This window comes from Netta rufina, assembly GCF_964035555.1.
Source record: "Netta rufina genome assembly, chromosome: 3".
Lineage (NCBI taxonomy): Eukaryota > Metazoa > Chordata > Aves > Anseriformes > Anatidae > Netta > Netta rufina.
In genome coordinates this window covers 111,850,135-111,866,500 of record NC_140125.1, presented here as the reverse complement: position 1 = coordinate 111,866,500, position 16,366 = coordinate 111,850,135, and the positions used below count along the sequence as shown (strand labels likewise).

Below are 16,366 nucleotides of genomic sequence, written 5' to 3'. Positions count from 1 at the left end.
ATAGTAACAAGCCAGAACTCTCTGCTGGTGTTTCCCAGTTACCTTGAATCATTTGTGGAGTGGCCATTCAGTCCAGGTTCTAAGCCTGGGTCTCTCACACTGAAGTCAGGTCAACCACAAATGATTAATTCTGGGAGCACCATTTGGACTTTGCTTCTGGTAATAAAGCCACATTTAATTGCTGGCATCCAGACAGTGTCCTTTTTACTTAAGATATTTCATCCTTTAAATATCACCAGGAAACTTTAAATATTATTCTTTTGACGAAGTGTGTGCTTAATTACTCAGCATCAAAATCATTCCTTTGTTGAAGAGGAGTTTTAAAAAGTTAAGCAGCTATTTACAATGAAAAGCTTGATAAAGCAGTACTTCCCGCAAAATGGTCCTTAGTTGGTAGAGTTTATAAAAGAAGCTGTCCTTTTTTGGATAGGAAAATGATCTATTGGGTTAGCAAATGCAATGTTGTATTTTCAGACTTACAACAAGTATAAGCTGTAAAGAATGTGCTGTGCCAAAACAAGCAAGAGATTTTTTTTTCCTGCCTCTCACAGTTTGACATAGCATTTGAAAGTCTGATTATTTTGTTCTTTTAATGCATTGGAGGATGAAAAGATCTGGTATTTAATCCTCATTTAGTTTATTGCTTCCATTCCTTTTGAGAACAGAATTATTAGTGAATCAGAATAATTTTGTTTATAGAAGAAGAAATATGGTATTAAGTGGTACAGTGCTGCAGCATGACATGTCATGCAGTCAGATGTTTTTCACTCTAAGTCAGTGGTTAGCTATCTATAAAAAGCCTCTCGGAATGTATTTATTATTATGCTTTTAAATCTCACATGTACAGTGTCACAGCAGAAATATAAACATGGAAATAAGAATCCTGAATCTGATTTAGTATTGTTTCTATTCTCCTCTAACTCACCCAGCTTCCACAGAAGATATTTTTCATTCAGATCAGTGGTAGCAGATTGAATGTAAGCATTGTATCCCAGCTTTATGCCATCTAGTAATAGCAGGTGTCAAGTTAAGACAAGGACAGGAGCTTAATTGGCAGTGAATGGCCACTTCTGGAATGACCAATGTAGTGTATCTTCCATGCCTTCAAAATCATAGGTGATTACGTGCTTTAAAGAGGGAACTTGAGGACTCACAGCTTCAGGCATGCTTGAAGTTAGGTTGGGATGGGGATGAGTAAAAAATTAGGTGATACAGACTGGATAAATGTGTTTAGTACTACACAATTCCTTAACACATGCGTAATTCAGGTTAAAAAAATCCACAATCCTTACCTTCGTTTAAAAAGAAAATAAAAAATGAAAAAATATAAAGTCAGCACTGAGACAATGGACTGGCGTCCATTGCAAGCAGTAGCGGTAGCCAAGGTTCTTTTGAGTAGCAGAGCTCTGACCTAAACTGAATCGTGTGTTTGGCATAATCTTACCATTTTTTTCTTTCTTTCTGGATGAGGATGAAACTGCTCCAGTAGCAGAGGCCTCCATATGTTGTCAGCATGCTTCATTTGGTAACAACTTCTCCTCCTGGGCCAGAAGGCTGCGACTTGGATTGGGCCCAGCACTGCTGCTGTGCTGCTCAACCACCAGATATCCAGCTAAATGTACTGGCCTTAGGAGTAATATGCTAAACTAGGGCCTTTTTTTTCTGTTTTTATATTGCTGATGATCATCCAGGTATAAGCTGGTAATGGCAGGCTCCTTTTCCCCGGAGATGTCCCAGTTGTGCTAGTCTCTTCCTCATATTCAGGGCTGGGACCGAGCTGCTCTTTCGTGTCTGGTGGGTGACTCACGTGCCAATTCCATGTTCTTCAGCTTCTGTGGGTGTAAAGTGTGGCCTGCAAACCTACCTGGTGCTTCTTTGCCATATGATTCTCATGCTCAAAAGCTTACTTTCCGTGTTTGCAGAGTGTTCTTGCACCATGTCTGGGATCCCTAACAACAGAAAGCATTGCTTTCTTGTCCAAATCAGGAACATTTCGAAAACCATAATGCTTCTGATTAAGTTTGCAGCTTTTAACTCTCCCCCTCCACCCTTATTTCTTCCAGGAATTTTTCTTCCTAGAATGAGAGGTACTCAAAATGAGGTTACATTTCTGGGGTGTAGTGCTGAAATTCAGCTGAAATGTGATTTCAGCAGGTGTACTTTTTCCTCTTCTCCCTTTCTTGAGAGATTGGAGTATTTTTATTCCAGTGTGTTGTCACCAGTTACTCTGCAAGTTCTTGTGGACGTTTGTAGAGACCTTCTCAGCTTTGGGCAGAATATACAGGTCGTGTAAGAACAAGCACTCCTCATACTGACTAAGATACTCCTTTAACATCAGCTGTGCAGTGGGGAATGAATGTATTGTACTCACGTTGGTAGCAGCAGCACATTTCTAGCTGTTTCCTTTTATTTTGTGGTCTAAGTGTGCAGTTACTTGTCATAGGGCTTTCTTGGCCAAAGTGTCTCTTTTAAAACTAGCATCTATTATTTTTTTCTGGTAAGCCATAATCCTTTATTAAAATGTTTTAATTCCTTTTGAGTGGGAAATCAGATAGGTATTTTACTCTACATCATAGGGAAAATATTAGGTTAATCACTCATCTTTTTTTCTCTGTTGTCCTTAAAATGAAAGTAATACTACTGTTTATCACTCTTTTCTAAATCCACCTGTCTTAATATTTGCAGATATCTATTTTTAAGTACTCAATAGACTTTAAAAAACATTTTCAACAATATGTGTTGTTTTTTAGAGGTACAGTATCTTTCAGCAGTGCTGAATCTTAAAGGGGTTTTTGATAAATTATAAAATATTACTGTGTGGCTAGTCACAATTGCAAGGGTTTTTCCATCTGCAATGCCTTCAAGAAAGAAAAGAGCAAGAACACTGGACCCAAAAGAGGCTAATCTGAAGGAGAAGGCGTGAAAGACAGCCACGAGAATAGCAAGAACTATTAATCCACAGGCAGGATGTTTTTGATGATACTGCTGAAAATTCTGCAGTGGAAAAAGGTGTAATGTGCAATGGTATAAGAAAAGATTTGCATGGAGCAAAGAGAAATGTGAAGCAATGTTCTTGGATGGTATCAATGCTAGTAAACTCAGCAGTGCCAGGCCCTGCTGGCTGAGGCTGTCTGGGCATTATCTGGCTGCGTCTATGCTGTTAGGTTCCCCTGCCCTCCAGGTAAGGTGCGCTGTGCTCAGAACGCTCCTGGAAATAGCTGCTGGCCTGTGCTGTCTCCTGGACTGTGGTTAGAATGGGTTAGAAGACAGGTTGTCCCATGACAGGAGAGCACCAGGGACCTGTGCTTGGGCCCAGGGTGTGAAGAAATTACAAAATAAATAAATAAATAAAATAAGTAGCCCTGAGCTGCTCTGTCCACAAAGGTTAGCTTTCTGCCTGCTGCCCTGTTTGCTCTCCATTTCTCCATTTGCCTCAAGGTTTTCGCTTTCTGTAGGGAATCCAGGAAACCAGTTGTGGATTCTTGTACTGGGTCCAAGAAGGACCATGTTAGGTATTTCTAACTCTGTATCTCAAAACAACTTTAAAATCACATCACAGTAAGCAAGCTGTTTTTTTGTCTTCTCCCTCTGTGGATGAACTGTGCGGTTTTACTGCGTGTAGGTTGAAGTCAAGGGCTTTAACATCTCTCCCCTCACTTTAAAACTGACTTTTACTTGTATTCAGTTTATCCCGATAAACTTGAGACAGCAGCTGATTAAAATGACTCAGAACCAGCTTTTCTGAACACAGCAGCAAGCAGCAATGATTTTGCAGAAAGAACAGAAGGACTTCATGGGTTAAAGCATGCAGCAGCCCTGTGCATGCATTTCTTTGGCCACAATTAAATTGTGAGGTAATATTTGTTCTCCAGCTTGGAGAACCCACCTTTTCCTGTGCTTCCCTGCCTCCATCAGCTCTTAGCACCCCTCACCAGAGCCTCTCTTCCATGTTCCCTCCCTTCCGTCCTTTTTCCTTTGCCTCCCTAAACCTTGCAGTGACAGCACATCCTCCAGCCCACAGTTTTTCCTGGCAGACTGCACAGGGCCATGAGGTGGGTATTCCCCAGGCAAGGGCTCTTCTGTCTCCTCGTGGGTCCATGAGAGCTTCTGTCTCCACTCTCTCCCTTTCCTATTGTTTCAGCGGATTTCCCCTCGTGGCTTCTCCTCATCCCATTTTGTCTCTTCCCAGAAGAATAGAGGCACAGGGGCGGATTGGAGCTTTGCATCTGTTGGGTATAAACATAGATGGAGCTAACTCCTGACACCAGGTTGGAAGGGATGGGGCCGGAGAGGGCTGACCCTTCAGGATCCTACTGCCAAAAGTTTTTAAAAGCCTTGTAGCTCATTGTTGTTGCAGTCAAGCTCAACCACCGCTGGTGCCAGAGGTTTGTCATCGCTGGGTTTGGTTAGCAAGGGGATTATTAAAGGACTCGGGACCTTTTCTGGCTGCAGACGGAGTGGACAATGGCTTTTAGCAACAGCTTGGTGGGGAGGAAGCAGCCGGGCAGCAAGCCCTGGCTGTGCCAGAGCCCTGCAGAGCCAGGCGGGCTGCTGGAGGAGGGCTGCTGGTGCACGAGCCAGCAGTTATTGCTGGGTTGCATCCCAATGGCAGCCCCACTAGGGTTTGACTCCTGAGCTATCATCCCAGTGTTGCCTTGCCCTTCCTTTTCTTCCCTGTTGTGCCTTAGGCTGGCCTCAGCCTTTTTGTCTTTGGGGGCAAAATTTCATCTTGCTTCCTCTGCCAGAAACGCTGGGCTGCTGCGAATGGCTCACCCAGAGGCAGAAGTCAGCTTCAGGGGAGTCCTGCGTTTTGCATCTTTCCAAGCGGTTTTATTGATGGCATGCCCGGAGCTGTAATCGGTGAGGGCAGGGTGCTTGCTGATGGGTTTGTGCCTCAAAGGACGGCGAGAATATCTGCAGGCTGCAGCAGTGCCGTGGCTCAGCTGCTGGGTGCCGGACAGATGGTCTAGAGCAAACTTGTCAAAATGTGTGTTCAGCTGCTGTGTCTTCTGCTCCTTGGTCGGCAGGATTGTAACCCTGTGCTGCTACTTCTACTCCTCAGCATCCTCCTGCTCTTCAGCGACTCGTAAATTCACAACTGTGTTTTGGTCTGGCCAGGTGAGTGCATGGCTTCCTCTCTGAACCCAGCAGGATTCATGCACAGCAGCAGAAACACTCGCCTGTCTGTCCTGACCATGAGAGAAGGTGTAGGTGTCAGAACATCAAAGAAGAGGGAAGATCCAGGTTATGTTTTCTTTAATGAAATTCAGATAGTTAAAACAATGAACAAAAAACAAAAAGAGCCTTGTTTTCCTAGCAGTGTGTGCATCCGTGCTCGCAGCTGTGAAGCCTTCAGATATTTGAACAGGCAGATCTTTATATTCTGCGACTCGTTGAGTCACAAGTTGAGGTTGCAAGGCATGCCCAGCCAGCACTTTGCCAAGTGACACAAGTATTTGTCTGAAGTCCAATCCAGCTGCTGTCAGATTGGCAACGTGCAAAATCCTAGTAAACAACCCCGTCGGCCTGCCACTGAAACATTTCTGGCAGTTGATTTTTTTCCAAAAAACCAAGGACATGGTTTGATGTAGTAATCTTCCCCATCAAAGAAAGGAAAAAAGAAAAGACAGCAAAAATGTGTGAATTACCTGCCCATCCAAATAAAGGATGAGCCTTATGTCCTTTTCACAGAATTGTCTGTTCTCAACACTTCTTAGGGGCAAACTCATAGCCTTTCCTTGGAGATGGCTTAATTGAGTGGAGAGGGAGTAACGCAGGATGGCAGGGATGCTCTCTCCTTGCAGCAGTTCTGTCTCTCCCGTTTGCCTGTCCTGAAGTTCACTCGCAAGGCATCTATAAATATAAATGTTCTTTTCCCATATACAGATCATGGAATGAGCTTTCCTTTTCTTTCTGTCTCTAATCCCGTCTCCTCAGCTCAGCTTCCCACGTGTTTCTCTTCTGCAAAACTTGCTGTCTCCCCCCAGATGGGAGGTTGAGGGTGATCGAAAGAAAACAGTGGAAAATGAACATATGTTTAGCTATTGAATCTCACATAAACATCCATATTAGTTCAGTGTTTTCTCCCTTGAGTGATTGCTCTGGGGTGTGGGAAGATGTTTTCTTTGGGAGAGCTCTGTCAGGGTCTGCGTGGCTCCGTGGGGTGGAACTGAGAAGTTTTTGTAGCCGTACTTCCCAACCGGGGGAACTGAGGCTGATGAGTGAGGGACTCAGCCTTCTTCTCATGGCTCTTCTGTGGTAGTCACTAGCTTAATGTAAGTGCATTCAGGAGAACTGAGATTTTCTGGAACTACTGGTTTTGCAGTTGTGGGTTACATCCTTCAGGAGAACAGATTTGCTGGGTGAATGTAAAAAACCTCCTGTGTATCCACCTCTGGTAAGCAGAAGAAACCGTACCTTGGGATCAGAGCTAAGGCACTCGGACTGCTGGAGAGGAGAGGATGCACAGATCACAGATCTGAAGTTGGCTGCTCGGTGTTTTATTCTACAAATAGTCACTTCCCTGACCCAAGGAAAACCTCTAAGAGTCCTCCCCCATGCCAGCATTGTCCTTATCTGCATTCGTATTTCCTGGTCAAGCCTTGGATTTAGGGCCCTATAAAATTATGCAGTCATTGTTTCCCCAGGTTTTGCTTCGCATGTTGAAGCAATTGCCTCAGTTAAACTTCAGTGGTGAGTTTCTGTCGTGGCTGGCTTGAATGATTCCAGCACATCCACAGCTGGAATGTGAGGCTCCTCTGGGAGGGAGCTGGAGTAATTATTTTAATGTGCTTCATTTTCTTTCTGATTAGAGCACTGCATATATTTAAATGGCTTTTATAAATAGTAATTTTGTGTTTATACCATCAACCTAAACCCAGAGGACTGCAAATAGCTCTATAGGCTGCACAGCCTTGCATCTGTGCGTGCCATCCGGAACGTGCCATCCGTTTTCGTGCAGAAGGCGAGTGGAGCTCCACCTGGGGTAAAACGCAGCGAGGGCTCAGTGCAGCAGCTCACGGCAGCATCAGCACTGAGCAGAGAGCAGGTAATGCATGGGGAATGGTGCCGGTATGAATGCAAACACCCAGCTTGGAATTCAACCAGCTCACTGGATTAGATCCTGCTGCTTTTAAGGAAGATGGCATGGGATTTTTAATGGACCTGGTTTACTGTTTTTGATGCGTTAAAGCACAGCGCATGTGAACCTGCCATGCACTTTTCTGCATATGAAATAATTTTCGAGCCAAGTAATGATGGGGAGCTGGCACCAAATAACGTTGCCACTAGCTGGCACCAGCTTTCAGATAATTCCCACAGTCCTGTAAGCGAACTCTCAGCTTTTGGTTTTCCCATCCTGTTTTAACAGCAGTGTGCGGTCATCTGTAGCAGTGCGGAACCGAACAGCGATGCAGGCGTGCGGAAGCTGCCACGAGCTGTTCTGCAGGCACATTAAGCAACTCCTTCGTTAGCCGAGACAGATTCATAGGAGGCAGGAGATCCTTCAGAAGGGGTACAGGATAAATTTACCACTACACAGAATCAAAAGTGTGGTGTGCTTTCTTATTTATTTATTATTTCGGCTTCGGAAGAGGATTGAGCATGATGTAATTGGGCAGATTTAAACATGTTTTGTTCCATGGACTTTACAATAATAGGATGACTCAAGTCCTTAATTAGAATAAAAAAGCATTACCTCATCGATTAGCCTGCGCCTTTCACCGAGGCACGGGAAATCTTTAATCAGCAGGCCTGGGGAACTGCATGTAGATGAGACAGACTGCTAATGAGGGATGGATTCAGAGGTGCTCTGTTGTTTTTTTGTTCACCTCCTATAACAGAATGGTTTGCTCTGGAAGAAGCTGTCTGAGGGGTGACTGTGTGCTCAGTTTAAATCGAGATGGGAGACTTGCTTGTCTTTTCATCTGATGCTGTCAGATCCCTAAATCAGCAGACTTAATAGAACCATTGTTCCCTTTTCCCCACGGACCTGCTGCAGAAATTTCTGTCTTGGTTTCAAAGGATCAAAGAACTAGCTTTAGGAAAACCATTTCTGGAAGCAGTCTGTAAAACTTTGCCAAAAATGCATGAATTATCCATTGTAGCTACAGGCTGGTACTAATTAACACACCTGGGGGATCACAGCCTCTTGCTCCTACCCCTTGCAGCATTTGTCCAGATCTGGAGTCATGTGAAGTGCCAGCAAAAGGAGGAATGTCCTTAAGGACAGATACACATCTGGGACTCCGCAGCTCTTTATTCTGCTCTTGAGTTTCTCAGGTCACATCTTGGTTACGTTACTTGGAAGTTTACTCTCTCCGTTATCCCTTTGGTAGAAGGAACAGAACTGATTTCATATCTCTGCCTGGGGAAAAGTTCACCTCTGCACAGAAACGTGACATTCAGATTGCTGTTAATAGGAATTATCATCAATGTGATAGTAAGGATTTCTATTGCATTAAATAATTTTTGGGTAAGACCCAAAACCTTTACTTACTTGCTCCCCAAAGTAAGCTGGCCACCTCCAGTCCACACCCAGAGCAAGCTGGCTACATCCAAACCAGAAAGAGCCCTGAGCCTGTAGTGATCCTTAAACTATGTCCGGCCATTATCTGTGAGAGCAATAATTCTCAAAACTTGCAGGACAGACATCATGTGCCAAGGCGTTTTTGCAGCAAGTTTGCAGCCTGGCTCCTGGGGTCAGCCCCTGGGGCCAGCCCTGGTGTCTCAGCTGGCTTGGAAAAGGGCTTGGCTTGGGTTTTTGCTAGTACAGGCAATTTCCCGAGGTCTGCTCTCTGAACCGTGATTTTCTGTAATAACTGCTACTGCCTTGGCATGGCACACAAGCTGGTCAGAGTGGCTCGAGTGGAAGATTTCCAAGCCTCTTCTCTGCCTTGCTTTTTGTCTATAATCGCATCTGAGGCATTTTTGAAGGCATCATTAAGCACAAAACACAATGTCTTGCCCTCAAAACCACCTTACAACATTATCTAGACCCATTTGCTAAAGATGTCTCATTTTTCATCAGCATGATGGGTGATATGCCAGCATTGGCTGTTCCTGTGTATGACAATCTTGTCCTGGAAACTTGTTTCTCCGTCATCCATCTTCCTCGGCTTGGTTATGAGTGACAGAGGCATGGCAACAGTGTTCCTGTAATACATTTTAAAAAAAAAAGCAAGCATAAGGAAAAAAGGCTCCTGAGGGCTAACCCTCCCTTCCTCCCTCAGGGGCTCTTCCAGCACCCCCCTAACTAATCGGAGTTGTTTTTATTTGCTCAGCCCTGCTGCCAAGAGACAAGGGCAGTGCCACACAAGGCAGGATGCTCAGACGGGAAGGAGAAGCATGCGGTCCAGAGCTGCTGGCCAAGGTCTCGGGGGAATTAGTTTCAATTCTCTGTTTCAAAGACATCCTGTTTAGGCTGTAGGCTGCTCACTTCTGTTTTTTGGAACCTCATTTTGTTCCCAATCTGTGAACAAAAGAGCGTCGGCGTTCACTGCTGCAGAGAGGTACAGTGAGAGTAAGCTCTGAAAGGCTGCAAGGCGTTTGGGGGCTGTCCTGAAACATTGCAGCCTGCTGGCAACGAGCCCCTGGGAGGTGGTGGGAGATGTAAGGAGATGTCGGATCCTTCACTCTTCCTCCCTCGTGAAGGAACTGGCTGTGTTTGCAGGGCGCCTGCCAGCTGTTGGCAGCACAGTGCCATTGCTCGAGGGAGGGGAGGCTCCGTGCTGCTGCTGTGCACTGTAAAGAGATGTTACTGATGGGTGGTACGTAAGATGCCAAGGGATTCTTGAACCCCATGGACAAACAGCACGGTGAAGGACAGGATCCCTCTGCTCTCTGCTTACCAGTTCTGGGAGGGGCTGTCACACAGGACCCCTTCCCAGGGTATTTCCAAAAGGCAACGTGGAGAAGACTGCATCAGGTTTATCTCTGTCCACAGTCCTCTGGCAATATCTGATCCATGCTTTGCACCTTTGAGCACCACCACGTGCCTTCTTTCTATGCTCAAGGCATGTGATAAGCACCCTCCATCTCAGGCTATCGCTTTGCAGGGCTCTAGCAGAACCCTCCTATTATTTCAGGCACCTCGAAACCATCTGAAAATCAGACACAGAATAACAATTACAGGGGTGCTGCAGAGAGAAGGGGAAGATGCAATGCCAAGAGGATACAGCGCTGCTCCAGCCTTGTACGTGTACGTGCTGCCGCCTGTGTTCATGGCATCTCTGCTGTGGGTTTCTGCCAGCCATGAGCTTCCCTTCTTCAGGGAGATCCCAGGCAGGTAGCAGTCCTTGGGGGCAGAAAGGAGACGGGTGGGCCGTGCAGAGTGGCTCAGTGAGGGGCACAAGGCAGCCCCAGCAGTCAGCACCAGGCATCGTGGCAGCGTTTGCTGTATCATATGGCTGCGGCCACACTGGTCTCATGGCCTTGGTTCTCTCTCCTAGCCATGTGGCATGTGAAAGGTCAGCTGTAGCATTTCTCCTTATGAACCCAGGTCCTGAAATGGCCTGGGGATGTGTTTTCCGTATGAAATCATCATTCTTTCCCCCAGCATTGCCACAGCCATTGTAACAGCGGGGAGTGGGAGTATAAAACATGGTGCAGTTATTTGTAATTGCCGCTCCCCTGCTGTCACCAGCATTGTTTTATCACTTTCCCACTAGTTCCCTCCTCATGACACAGATCACTGATATAAATTCTGCTTCCCCTGTGTATTCAATGAAAGATTCCCCTTGCCCAACTCCAGTTCATTTCCCACATCTTGACAACTTAATGGATGGTTTAATTGTACCAGGTGCTCCCCAGATGTAAATATATACTAATATAATTTGAGTCCAGTCAGGATTTGTGAGACAGCAAACTGGCCCAAAAGATGAAGTTACTTGCCCAGGCTCACACCGTGAACCAACAGTAGCTAATCCTGAGAAGAGCTCTCCATGAGGTCTCGTGTTGCCTGGGATTTGAAAACACGAGACATTTACCAGCGTTTCTACCCAAAGCTCTGTTCCCTCTTCCATTTTCTCTATGGCATCCCTCACTGTGCCTGGATCTTCAGCATTTCAAACACCACCGGCCCCGAGGGAGGCAGCTGGCGGTAGCACATCATCAGGTAGCTAATGGGAGCGAGGAGCAGCGCCGGTAATGAATCAGTGGGGTGGAGCCGCAGGCTCATATCACTGGTGCAGAGTAATAATTCCCATGGGGATGAGATGATAGTTGGAGGCCGCGCTGAGATCATCCAGCTGCAGTCTCTGAAAAGTGCCGGGGGAGTAGCAAGCAGCGCTCTGGGTGAGCAGAGCCGAGGGATTTTTGTCAGTAGGAGCAGAATGATTTGGGTTACGCTTTTAGAGCGCTGCTGTGGCTGTTAAGTAACAGCAGCGCTGAGCTGGATCTCCTGCATCTCACGGAAAGGCTCCTGCTTTCTTTTGCTTTCAGCTGGGTGTTCGTGGGCTGCTTGCATCTGTCAGGTTTCTGCCATCCAGGCTGACCTCGCTGTGCTTCCCAGGCCAACCCATCCACCCCACCTGGCAGGCAGCTGCCGTGAGCACCGAGCTGGGCGCTCAGCCCCTGAAATCACTGATGCTGCAAAAGCCTGTGTGCTGAGAAGTCAGGCCAGTTACCGATAAAAACGTAAACAGGAATCTAATTAAAAAAATAACAGAGGACTACGTCAGCTATTTTTCTGCTTGCAGCAGAAAGAAGCCCCTTGGCAGCTGCCTCTGCAGAGCCTCAGGTGCCTTGCTGAGGAGAGAGAGGTTTGTGTCTGCCCGCTCCCCGGTGTGCCTGCTCCTGCAGTCTGACCTCCAGCAGCGTCTGCAACAGCACAAGTAAAATTTGCTGTGTGCAGTAGGTGTATCTGTGGCCTGGGGAACATTTCACCCAGGGCAATTTTATCTTACCTCTGTTTAAAACAAAACAAAACACCTTTAGGCAAGAAAGTCACGTTTCATTTTTATGGCAGGCATTTTGGTCTCATGATGAGCTGGAGAGGCAGCAGCCGGAGCACAGGGTTGCATCCCCAACAGCAGTGTCATTTAGCTCTGACAATGCCTCGCTGTGCCCTTCTCTATTTCACTCCCCGTGGAGCCAGCTCCATGTTGTGGCGACAGGTTTGTTTCTCCCGTGGCGCAGAAGGCAGAGCAGCACGGAGAAAGAAGTGACCTCAGTGAACAGCAGGATGGCAGGGGGGCCGCCTGAGGGGGAAGACAATGGAAAAGCAGGCTCAGCCCCATCTTCCTTCCTCTGGCTCTGTCATCAGCCAGTGGAGATGCTGCTCCTTCACAGCGGTCTGCCTTTGAGCACAAATCCTGCTTGGCTGCTGCCAGAGCCTGCTCACTGCCTGGGTCACCAGTCCTCTGGCTTTTCCTGAGCCCTGTAAATGTAGTGTGACAGGTGTGTCAATTTTCTGGGCCTGACACTTTTTTTTTGTGTCTCGAACATCATTTGAGGTTCGTTAGAGGGTTTCGTAGGTTGAGGGTTGGACTCTGCACATACCAGGCAAAAAAAAATGGAGGAGGATGCCCTTCACACAGTTACCCATGGAACCTCTGGGACTAAAGAGGCCAGAGATTTTAGAAGTGAACAAACATCCTCTTTTGTCATGTTATCTATTTGGGCTTCTCTGTCCACAGGCAGATTAAAATGAGATTTGTGCCTGCAGTCTTGTGTTCTTGTACCACTTCTGCTTTTGGATGTGGTGAGGAGGGAATTCTCTTGAGGCAGCAGCACAAGGGAAGTTGTCTCCTGCTGAGGAACACGATACGAGGCTGGGAGGCTGTCAGGCAGAGGTGGCAGGAGATGCCAGCATTCTGTTTGCCAGGAAATGAAGATCAGGTAACATGAAACTAAACCTTTGCAAAGCAGACAGAGAATAGCCACAGGCTGCTTGTCCTTGGGAGGAGGCCCCAAGGTCTTGCGGGTCCTGCTGATTGGAGTTGTGAGTGACCAACACTTCTGGAAGTGCAGCATCAACTACTCACCTGTTCAGTGCTTTTCAGAAATGATTAAAATATGTCCAACAAGAAGCTCCAGGGGTATACTTGTGTGTGAGTTGGCTTTTTTCAGCATTTCAGTGTTGAAGAAACCACTCACTTCTCCAAAGCAATTGTTGTTTGCATTTGTCACTTGTACTTGCTACTGTTAAGAATTCTCATCACAACGTTTAAGGTAATTGTTGTTCTAAATTCAGAGACCATTAAGTGTCCCAGCAATCTTATTCCAGAGGTGTGACATCCTGTGGAAATTCAAATGTAAAAGAAAGGGGCTGAGTGTAGAGGTTTCCAGTATGACCACTGGTTATCACCCAAACTGTGTATGCTTTCATTACCATAAAGTCCCTATTTCTGGTGCCCTTTTATTTGTATTTGCTCCTGAATCTGTTGAGCATGTGACAGACACATGCTCACTAGCGAGTTTTTTTTCACACCCTCTTCGTTTCAGCTTGGTTGACTTTGATTGTAAAGCTGCTCAGGACATTTTGTGAAAAATGTCTCATAAAGGGACAGTGCTGACCAGTCGATTTCATTACAGTTGTCCTATTTACATTCCTGTTATGTGGCACATGTTGTTGCTGAGTTGTATGGTGGGTAGATAGACCCCTTCAGAGGTGTGCAGCAGAGAACTTGCCCACAGAGTTCCTGCCTTAGGACATACAGACCTGTAGCAATTATTAAATAGTGGAACAGAATGAATATTTTTGTTGTTGCGGTGTATGTTTTTTAGGGTCAAAATATAGATCTAGGGCCAATTCCTGGAAGTAACCCCATTCACTTGGACAGTGACCTTAAAGGAAATAGACCAAGGATTAACATTTGGTAGACTAGGTTAAGTCCAAACTGTTCTTCCTACTTTTTCCTTATAAAGCTTCCTGTCTCCAGAAAGATTTTATATTTATTTAACATTTAACATGTATTTTGTCTTTATAGAAAACTAACTTGTAAACACGCTTGTTTATTTTTGGTGGTCAGCAATTATAGCTGGTTATCATTTTCGATCAGCTTCAAACTCTTCCTTTTCTCTTCCTTTGCTAACTTGCCTATTGTTTTTTATGCTTAATTTCATCTTCTTTTCTCTTTCCCCTCCCTTCTGTTTTCCTACTTTTCCATTGCAGCTTCCTGTTTTCCCCATCACTTGCAGCCTGTGGTCTTTTTCAAAAGCATAATTTGACCAACAATAGTAAACTTTAGAATTAAAACAGAAAAAGAAGAGACCAGCATACATGTAGAGGAATGGAGGGTACATGATGCAGATGAGGGAAGAAGAGGGCTGAAGATGACCAGGAGGCCTGGAGGATAGTGCAACGCTGCAGATCCTGGAGATGGAGCAAGAAAGTTCCTGATACTGGCCCAAAATTTGGAGAAATGGGTTGAGGACAGATGAAAAGGAGACAGGGTGATCCTGGGCAGAAATTACAAGGACTTGGCACAGGGAAAAGAGAAGGTGCTTCAGGAGAGGGAAGCAGAGCAATAATCAATGCTTTTCTTCTCTTATCAATTTGAAATCGAGTCCTACCGTGAACACAAATAGAGAAAAAGAGTTAGAGACATAAAAAGAGTAGTATATGCCAAGCCCCAATGCTGATTCTTGCCTGGTCACTCTTGTAATAATCCATAGACCGCACAGCAAGACATGAGATTCTCTCAGCCTCATCCCACGACAGCAGTGAAGAGATAACCAAAAAGAAAGCCTTCTGGTTTCATCCCTCCTAGCTCGATGCATCTGAGTGCCTCAGTTAGACATAGAGATATCTCAGGCTCACTCTCTGCAGAGAAACAGATACCTGCAATGCTACAGTGAGCTCCCTGTCCGCAGAAGATGGGTGATAGTGATTTCGTTGTCCTGGGCCTGTTTTGGAAGAAAAAGGTGGGAAGCCTCAGGACCTCGATACCTGGGTAAGGTACCATTAATAACCAGTCCTGTAGTGTCATAAAAAAAAACAACAGCATGATTCTGGCAAGTCTCCAGCAGCTGAATGCTCTTTTAATTACTCACTGGCTACATCTGATTATATGCCTTTCTTTGCCTTTACCCAGCATCAGGGAGATGCTCATCAGCCCTGTGTTTCTTTGTGGTGCAGTTTCCTAACACGAGCTTTATTTTTAGCCCTCTGTAACCTCCCTGAAGTTCTAAAACGTGTTGAGTAGTTACATCGAGGGTGCGGAAAGATGTTCGGCTAACTTTTCCAAAACATGTTAGTGCATGTTATCTGGTGTTGCATATTTGAAAACATGCATCATTAACATGGGTATTAGAAAAAGAGATACTTCCCTGTCATCAGAAACCCTGAAGGTACCATTCTGCTTCTTTGCAGATAAAGCCCCAAATACTAGTGAGTAGTTCTGGATTTTTTGCAGCATAATTGGCTCTGTTGACAGCCACTTTATTATTGCTGTCTTGTTCTGAACCAGTGTCCTTGCTGTGGTTTCATTTGTGCATGGTTATATTTTGAAACTTGTTTTTTGGTTGTCCTTAACTTGTTTCAACAAGTCGCACATTCTGGTTTAGTCTACAAGATCAAATTAAAATGATAACAAAACTACACACTAAAAAGGTATACACTGAACAGAAGTTGTCAGTCTGTGCTCTTGTTGTCTGTTTTTGAATTATATTGAAAAAGTATATCATCAGAAAGTTTAAGGACAGATTTTAAAAAATGCTTGGCTTCCTTTTTGAAGAATAGGTACTCCCGAGTGCTGTGCCCTTGGAAAGATCTCTCCACAAAAGTGGGTCCCTAGATGGGAGCTGAAGTCTTAAAAATGTAGTCCTTCAGGCTTTCTTTCCATCTGTTGCTCTGTTGGAACAATAGTCCAAGGCTAACCTAATCCAGGGGATGGAGCAGAAGAAACTTCGTCTGCAATTTAATGCTCTTCTTGCAAATGATTTCTGCTAGGACATTTACTCCATCTATTATACATTATCTTATTTTGGGATATGCCAGGGCCAGTTAAAACACTGTAAGTTACTGTGATGCCTCTGGAAAAAGAGATGACTGTGTGAGGTAAAATATCCCTGCAGCCAGCACTTGTCACGGTTGCTTAATGCTCAGCAGCCAGGCTGTGCTGAGCCGACTTGCTGAGAGTTTCTATTCTGCATCCCTTGCCCAGAGCAGATGAGAATGACCCCTTTTGTCCTGTCTGGTGTTATCAGGCAGCTTTGGAGAATGAGCACTGTTGAATGAAAAGAAAACGGCAGATGACATTTTGTTTTCTGCAGGAACTAGTGTATAGGATCTTTGTTTTTCAGAAACGGTTTGCAAGAAGATGTGCTAATATTGCTGCTATTTTAGCAGTCGTTCTTTTGTTCGAGCCTGAACGTAGATGTGTGGGAGCTGCGGTGCCTGTTCCTATTGCTGAGCTCTTTCCTT

General features: G+C 45.4%; 1 protein-coding gene across 1 annotated transcript in view; it reads left to right on the top strand.

Annotated features, from left to right (window-relative positions):
• Nucleotides 1–16,366, top strand: part of HS1BP3 (HCLS1 binding protein 3) — a 50,523-nt gene that overhangs the window by 16,651 nt on the left and 17,506 nt on the right. The window lies entirely within an intron of this gene.